The 7,845-nt window shown below is 36.0% G+C and overlaps 1 protein-coding gene across 12 annotated transcripts in view; it reads left to right on the forward strand.

Annotated features, from left to right (window-relative positions):
* Window positions 1–7,845, forward strand: part of LOC109546943 (protein turtle) — a 129,394-nt gene that overhangs the window by 65,319 nt on the left and 56,230 nt on the right. The window contains exon 1 of one of the 12 annotated variants that reach the window (XM_048661023.1): window positions 1,436–1,595. The exons of the other annotated variants lie outside the window; for them this stretch is intronic. The gene's annotated coding sequence lies outside the window, so the exon portion shown is untranslated. Of the gene's footprint in view, window positions 1–1,435; window positions 1,596–7,845 lie in introns of those variants that run through there. 12 annotated transcript variants of the gene reach the window in all.

A 7,845-nucleotide genomic window follows, 5' to 3' on the forward strand; every position in this document is an offset into this window, starting at 1 on the left:
CAATAATAACAATAATTTGTCAAACTGTGACTTACTTTGAATTTCCTTTCACGAATTTGCGGATACGCGATTAGTTCAGGGGAAATGCTACAGTAACAAGAAGCTGAAAGAACTCATGCCAACAAAGGGCAAGGAGAGTGGTTCCAGGAAGATAGTGAACGACAATCGATGTTTGGGTTCCAGACACAGAGGAACAAGTATTGGACATAATCTAATCAGGGCCTTCCAGGGGCACTCAGAGCACAATAACTGACACTTTCCTAGGCACCAAATAAATACCGAGGAAGGGTTACGTTCCTACCACGTTTCTACGATACACACAGCACAAGGAGATACAAATGGAGCAGGAGTTAATTAACTGAATACTGCTTGATAAGAGTGGATAATAAGATTACACAGGCACTAGCTTGTTTGGAGTTAACCATTCGAATGTTTGGTGTTGTATGGTTTTTTTATAAACACTTATATTCGAGGTTATGAGAACAGGTTGACATTTCGTCAACAAATCTTGTTGAATTTACCGTTTATCCTTGTCTATCTTATTGTCAGTCTGTATAATTCCATGGTTACCGGAGTTTTAAATAATTACGAAGCCACAGGTATTTGCGCAATGTTAATTAGGCAGATTTCCTTGAAAAAAATTGCTGCAGTATTTACAATAGTTTATTTTACTATTTTTTCTGTACTCCTATAATAGCGCCAGACAACACCTCCAGAGGAATGACGCCAATTTTGAATCACCCTGTATTTTAAATTTAAGTCCAAAAAAAATCCGAATTGTACGTAGCAAACACCTAACAATGCCATTATTAGTTGAAATGTCCCAATGGCAATATCCAACTTATAATAAATGCACTTATTTTTCAAACTCTTCCTTCAGCAACATTTGCTAATAAAACAGTGCTTATCTTTTGGAAAAATTCCATGATCCTCTCATTCATATTTTCTGGTTTTCTTCGGGTTGTATTATCAACTACTTTACATGCGCCTGAAAAAAATCCCTTGGATTCAAATCTGGTGATGGCAGAGGCCAGTTTTAACAACAGCTGAAAAGGAATATTTGAAATGCCTGCACCTAGCAATGAAATCGTGCGAAATAGTAGATCTGTTGTTGAAACTACAAATATTTTACAGGAAAACCCCATACATTTGGCGCTTAGTATACATTATGCAGATATTGATATGATGGAATTGATGGATAGGGAAAGAGCGTAGACAAAGTGGGTCATAGGAATGAAAACAACCATTTTCAGCATATAATCATGGGCATCCATCGAGGCAAAGGAGGCCCCCGTGTGGCAGCAGCCGTTTCTCGAGCCACGAACTTTTGTTAAGCGTTCCGCGCCAATCTGAAACAGCGACGGATCAATATTCCCTACACTGAAGTCCAACAAACCAGTCGAAACACCCTCGCACGGCACAGTCGTGGCTGTCACCCCGTACACTCGGTTGTTGGTTCATTGTGCGCGTCTTACACACTCCCATCGGACACTAGTGCATTTATGCGTTGGGCGGGTGTTTTCAAATCCAAAGGACTGCAACGTGCCCTGACTATACTTTTGCTAATCGGTAAATATTCGACCTGGAGGCAATAGGTAAAGGCTCTGTTCGCTTCTCTACAACAGCCAATCATCTCCAACCCCTAACCATCCACTGTTGATTAAATTAGCCAGGCTGTTCCGTTTCCTGTTGGGTTCTGATGTGCCAACATTGGCCGGCTTTGGCTCGAAGCTCTGGAAAATATTCGCATAATTTAGCCGGGTATGACGCACACCATGTTTTAATCGAGTGAACATTGTTAACCACAGGATTATGTAAGAACATTTGCAGCATAGTATACATTTTAAACAGCCTTGGCGATGCTTAACTTTGATCCAGTTGGGCAACACTAATCACCTGAAAGCACTGCTTCTCGATAGCGGCCAGAATATTCTGTGGGGTTTTGCAATTCCAACTACATAATGCATTTAATATGGCTTTGCACACTCGAAGAGGTTTACATAATTTATCGGGGTATGATACACACCATTTACATAACCGTAAGTTAGATAGGAAGGAAGAGAGTAACTTAGATAGTATGCAGACGCTCCCAAAACATGTTGACTTGCCTTAGGTACTCTGAATTTACTATACAGGTAGGAGAAGATTGTTCAATAATTTATTTTGTCATTGGAGAACTAATTTTCTAGATCCTACCGAGCAAATACTAGGTGATTCGAAATTGGAACAATTTTTTGAGGCTTTACGCCGACTGCTATCTATCTAGGGAGTTATTAGCAGTTGCAAACTCGAGCGATATTTGTAAATCAACGGCCGATTGTTAGTAAAGATAAACGTGAGAATTTGAATATTTTAGTGGTTTGCGAGTTTTTAATGAATCGCAATCAAGTATGCCAATAATGATTTTGCTCAGTTTTAACAAGGTTTGATGTAGAGCAGACGTTTGAAGTTACTTTTTACAGAATACTGTTAGAACTGATTTTTTTACAATAACAGCTTTTGGTACAAGGTTGCTAGTTATCAGGAAAAGTCATATTGTACGACTAAGTTCAACACATGAAAATGTACTTGTTTGAAAGATTTCCAGCTTCCCCGATTATCTAGCAGGAAAAGTCTGCTAAACCCTTTGAAACTTCCCCCCAAGGTGAGTCCTCAATCCAGCAATTGTTCAAGCAGGCAGTTTCAAGTTTAGCTAGATTTACTTATAAAATATGTATAAGGGTAGCAACATTTTTGCTTCTTGTTTTTGTTGCATCGTTTTAAGTTTAAACCTTGGTTAACTAAGGACTAAGAACGTGACACAAATCAGATTGGCTTTCTTTAAAAAAAATTTCAATTGTGAACACTTGAAATATGGCAAACTGATGTTTATTTAGTCTTTAAATCTTTCTTGATTGATTCATTTCGAATCACCTGCAAATTTGCGGTTCTAAAACGTTGTGACCCTCAGATTCGCATATAAATCCAGAGAGAAAAATAATATTAAAGGTCTTAACTATCGTAAAAAGTCTGTAAATTACAACTACATGCGGTACCAAGTATATTTTTAACCTGCACTTTTCCTTTGAAAATTTTTAAGTAAATATGAGTAAACTCAAGGAAGTCTAAATGAAAAGGAAACAAAAACTGTTGAGTTGAAATACATTCAATAACGTCTTGAATGTTTGGGATGGAAGCTACTCTTTAATTGGAAGTTGGTATGACGATATTAAATAACACAAGCAACAAATCTAAGCACCATAACTTTTTTGTTGGTCAAGTGCATGAATTACGTTTTTGGTATTGATTGAAGGCGGCTCAAATTTGACTAAGAGCGCCCAAAACATAGCTTGAAAAACCTGGATCTAAAATGTACCCTTAGCTCATAAAGTGAAGAGAAGGTTTTCCTTTAAAAAACCCACTGTTACTAGTTGGCAAATAACTTAAATTAAGCTTGAATTGTTTTGCACCAAAAGTAGCTTGGTTTTCTGTAATGTCGTCTTGGGTTCGATTGTATGCGAATTTTTTACGCATAGATTTACAGATTTTTCAAAAACTACTTCTCGGCCATTTGCACATTTTCGGTCTAAGTGGATATGAAGCGAGGAAAATAACTACATTGGAAGAACAATCGAACCAAACGCTTTTGCCCTTGAATTACCAAAAAAACGTACACGTGTAAATATGCAAAGAAAGTCATAATGGGTTAAACACAAAATGATAACGGAATGGATATGAGAGCGCAGTTGAAAATTAATATTGTAGAAAATTGAGCAGGAAAGAAGAACTTTCATATAAAGTATGTAGGATAGAAAAAAAAATCACCACATTTTTGCTGTATAATGTCCTATACATATTATAGGCAAAGTTTTACCGTGCTCATTATATTATGTTCCAAATGTATCATATTATTTATAAAATTTTTTATATAACGCAAACGCCTGCTTCAGAAAATCTAAACAACAACAAATTTTATGGGGTAGTTCAAGCATCCAATGGGTACTTACAAAAATCAGAGAACAAGGATTAACCCATTTTTTTTTAAATAATTTATTACCATATGATAATCGCTAATTTTATGTCTCTAAGCAGTTTGATCGATCAATTCACTTAAGATCTATGCATTTTTTAAAGTGAAACTTTTACAAATTCCGTTGGCATTGGTTGGATAATTCGGTGCTGGATTGGCTTCAGTAGAGTCCGTAAAAGAACTGTTTCAGTAAATTTCCAGTCAAAATCCACCCACAGCATCGAACGTTGCATAAACGAGCGAACATATCTGGTTACCTGCTGGACATTGAATTTCAAGGCAAATGTTTCTGCAGAAACTCGATCTTCATGCAACAAACTGGGGCTTAACTATCCTCTGTTGCCTATTCCACAATTCGGACAATTCCCGGACTATTTTCGATTTCAATCCACTTTATGTACATACTGACGGGTTTTTTTGGTTGAAAATAGTCAGTCGAGATAATCAATCGCATCAGTAATTTTGATTTATGCCCAAGTATACAGGGTGTCCTGTAAGCTCATGATCAAAAGGGTACTGCGATATTCTTTGGACCAAAAGAAGACAATAAGACCTAGCTTTTATTAACAAAAAATGTCTTACTCCTCTGCTATCGATGGTCAGTTCTTCAAAAAATTTATCTTTTTTGAAATATCGGGAGAATGGTACGATGTATTTTAGTAAAACTCTCCGTGAATTTGTTCTTATGTAAAAATCAGATTTTGATGAAACAATCGAGTTCAGCCGTTTTGGACAAGTAGTGAATTCTTGAGTGCTGTGGTACAAAAACTACCAGAACTTTTTAGTTGGAGAATGAAATCAACCCATTTTTTAGGTTGGTGCACTAATCATTTATTCACAATTTTGTGCTCTTTGTAAAATCTTGTAACATTCATAGTTTTTGCGAAAAAAAATATTTCTGTTTCCTTGCCACTTAACAATGTTAGACATTAACTGCAAATATCGTGATACGAGGCATAAAATCATTGTCAATGAATCTCACAAATTCGTTTTGAATTACCTTTCCTAATGAAGAAGTGATCGACATGGTCAAAGTATTAGCATTTTGCGCATATTTGCAGCAAATGTCTAGCAATGCTAAGTGACTAGAAAACAGACATATTTTTTTAGGCAAAAACTATGAATGCTACAAGATTTTACAAAGAGCACAAATGATTAGTGCATCAATCGAAAAAAAAATGAGTTGATTTCATCCTCCAACTAAAAAGTTGTGGTAGTTTTTGTACCACGACACTCAAGAATTCAGCACTTGTCTAAAACGGCTGAACTCGATTGTTTCATCAAAATATGAGTCTTACATAAGAACAAATTCACAGCGAGTTTTGCTAAAATACATCGTACCATTCTCCCGATATTTCGAAAAAGATAATTTTTTTGAAGAACTTTGACCATCAATAGCAGAGGAGCCAGACATTTTTTCTTAATAAAAGTTAGGTCAGATCGTCTTCATTGGGTCCAAAGAATATTGCAGTACCCTTTTGATCATGAGTTTACGGGACACCCAGTACAATACATAGTTTGCTAATCTTGATATGCATTTTCGGAGGCGTTGATGGTTGGGAGGCGAAGGCAATCAATTAAGCTCAAAAATAATTTTCTATTTCTTGTCCAAGTCCAGGTTTTCGAAAAACGCCAGTCGCTTAATAAGTCCCTTATTTTACATATTTTCCATTATAAGAAAACGAAGAAAAAATGAGACAATCATACTGTACACCACCCAGAACCGACAGCAGCTAATATTTTAGACTATTTCTTGAGACGCTACCAATGCCTGACACCCTACAACAAATGATTTTATTTCAACTTTCTCAATTTGGCTTCAACCAAAACTTGTAATTTTTTTTCAAATATTTTTATAATTGAATATTTTTTATAATAGGGTGAAGAGTCAAACGTTTTCCGAACTCTTAATCCTCAAACTCATCAGAATCGATATAAAATCATAGAATCAATAACTTCGTGAAAGCCAAAACAACATCAGAATGTTTCAACTATTTCGTAATGCAAGGGCAAAAATATGATTCTACTGTTGATTCAATTTACATTTTATCCTGTTCTGAGTATGCGTTTTCAGTAAATTGTAGAAACAGGGCGTGTCAATTTTCCCACTTCGTCTGGGAATATTCGGTAATTTTCTCTAGTTTTTTCCAATGAGCTCAGCTTTTAGATAAGCTCAGAATTCCATAGTGATGAATAATTGAAATTGCTTACTGTGTGACATCTGGCATAATATAACGTATATATTATATTTGGATATCTACAATATAGAGCTTTATATCTTCCCCATCTCCCACCCGTAAACAATGTGACTTCACGATGATATGCCGGATTACATTATTACAATACATGGATTTGATACGGATCATTTTTTGATATTCTGGCAGAATTATGTACAAACAATTGTTTCCAATTAAAATAGCGATAAGAAACAGTTGGTTCGTCCATACAAAACACAGCACCATACATTTCTGTTACCGCACTCACTCCTGAGTCCAGTCCGGCCGAAAACCGACCCCTAGCAATATCATATATCATTTAGGGAAACCCTTGTTTTAGACTTTAGAGGATATTAATTTTTGATGCCCTTCTCCGATTCTCCTCATTGGATGTTTATCTCCGGTTTCGCTTCTATACGGTTTCTATGCCAGCGAAGTGGTTTTACGCTTCGGTTGCCTAATATGACTCGTAAACAGCTTTTTTATGATTCACCGATCGGCCTTTAATGGCCACCGATTTTCCGCATTAATTGTTGAAATTTGTGCCGAAAAATATTGCTATATTTTGTGCTTGCTCTGGAGACGGTTTATGTGAAAATGCCACACACAAAGATGATACAAATGCAGCTTGGCGAAGTTAAATATTTAAAAGGTTGGGCTTGGAACATGAGGAATATAAATAGCTGAAACAGACACGAGAATTTACTGTCAAATGCGATTGTGGGCATATTTAGTTTGCCAACTTAGTTGATCACAATGGTTTATAACGTGGTTTGGTTTTTGAGTCGATTGCATATATAATTATTATTGAAGTTTGCTCAAATACAGCTTTTTATTGCATATTTATGTTGCTGCTAAATCCGTGCATGTTGCCAGTGTTAGTTTACTGGGGTTAGTTTATGTGGGAAGAAAGCCAAAATACAAAAAATGACAATTCTCAAAAATAACTGAGAAATGCGCAAAAAATTAATAGCAAATTTGGCAAGAGTGGACTTGACTTCAACTGTAAATAGTTATTTCACCGATTAAACTGTCGTAAAAATTCGCCACCGTAATCAGTTGAGGATGATTCGGAGTTTCCAAATTTAGTTTTTCAATTGAATTCCACAGCAAAGATTTAAACACCTGCATTTCGATAAGTACAATTTTACATGAGTTTTATCACAAAATTGCACTATTTTTTAGAAATGAGCAGCTCTTCGCTTTTTAACCTCATTTCACAACATCAGTTTTTATTATTGGCAAGAGTGTCTGGGTTTCCTATCGCATATTGTTGTTAGAGGAAATTTTTTCTAGTGAACAGTGTTCATAAAGCAGAAAAGAAGTTGTTCTTCTTTGAACTTGGCACGTATTCCGTTCAAGGTTTGTAGCAAACAAAAATCTGCACTAAATTGTTTGATGATTTTCCATTCTTTGGTCTGGTGTTCATCTAACAGACGTTACACCTTGAATTTGATTTACGCAATCAGGTGCGCCGCTGAGGCCATTTTCAAAAGACTTAATTTGCTTCTGTAAACCACTCAGCGTGATTTCTACGTGCTTATCATGTAGAAGATTGGACTATTTAGAGTGTTGACAAGAACAGCAAACTTCATGCATGTTCGACATTGTAAGTTTTAA

The sequence above is a fragment of the Dendroctonus ponderosae genome, unplaced genomic scaffold, assembly GCF_020466585.1.
Source record: "Dendroctonus ponderosae isolate FM_Combo_2020 unplaced genomic scaffold, Dpon_F_20191213v2 Dpon_F_20191213_1, whole genome shotgun sequence".
Taxonomy (NCBI): Eukaryota; Metazoa; Arthropoda; class Insecta; order Coleoptera; family Curculionidae; genus Dendroctonus; species Dendroctonus ponderosae.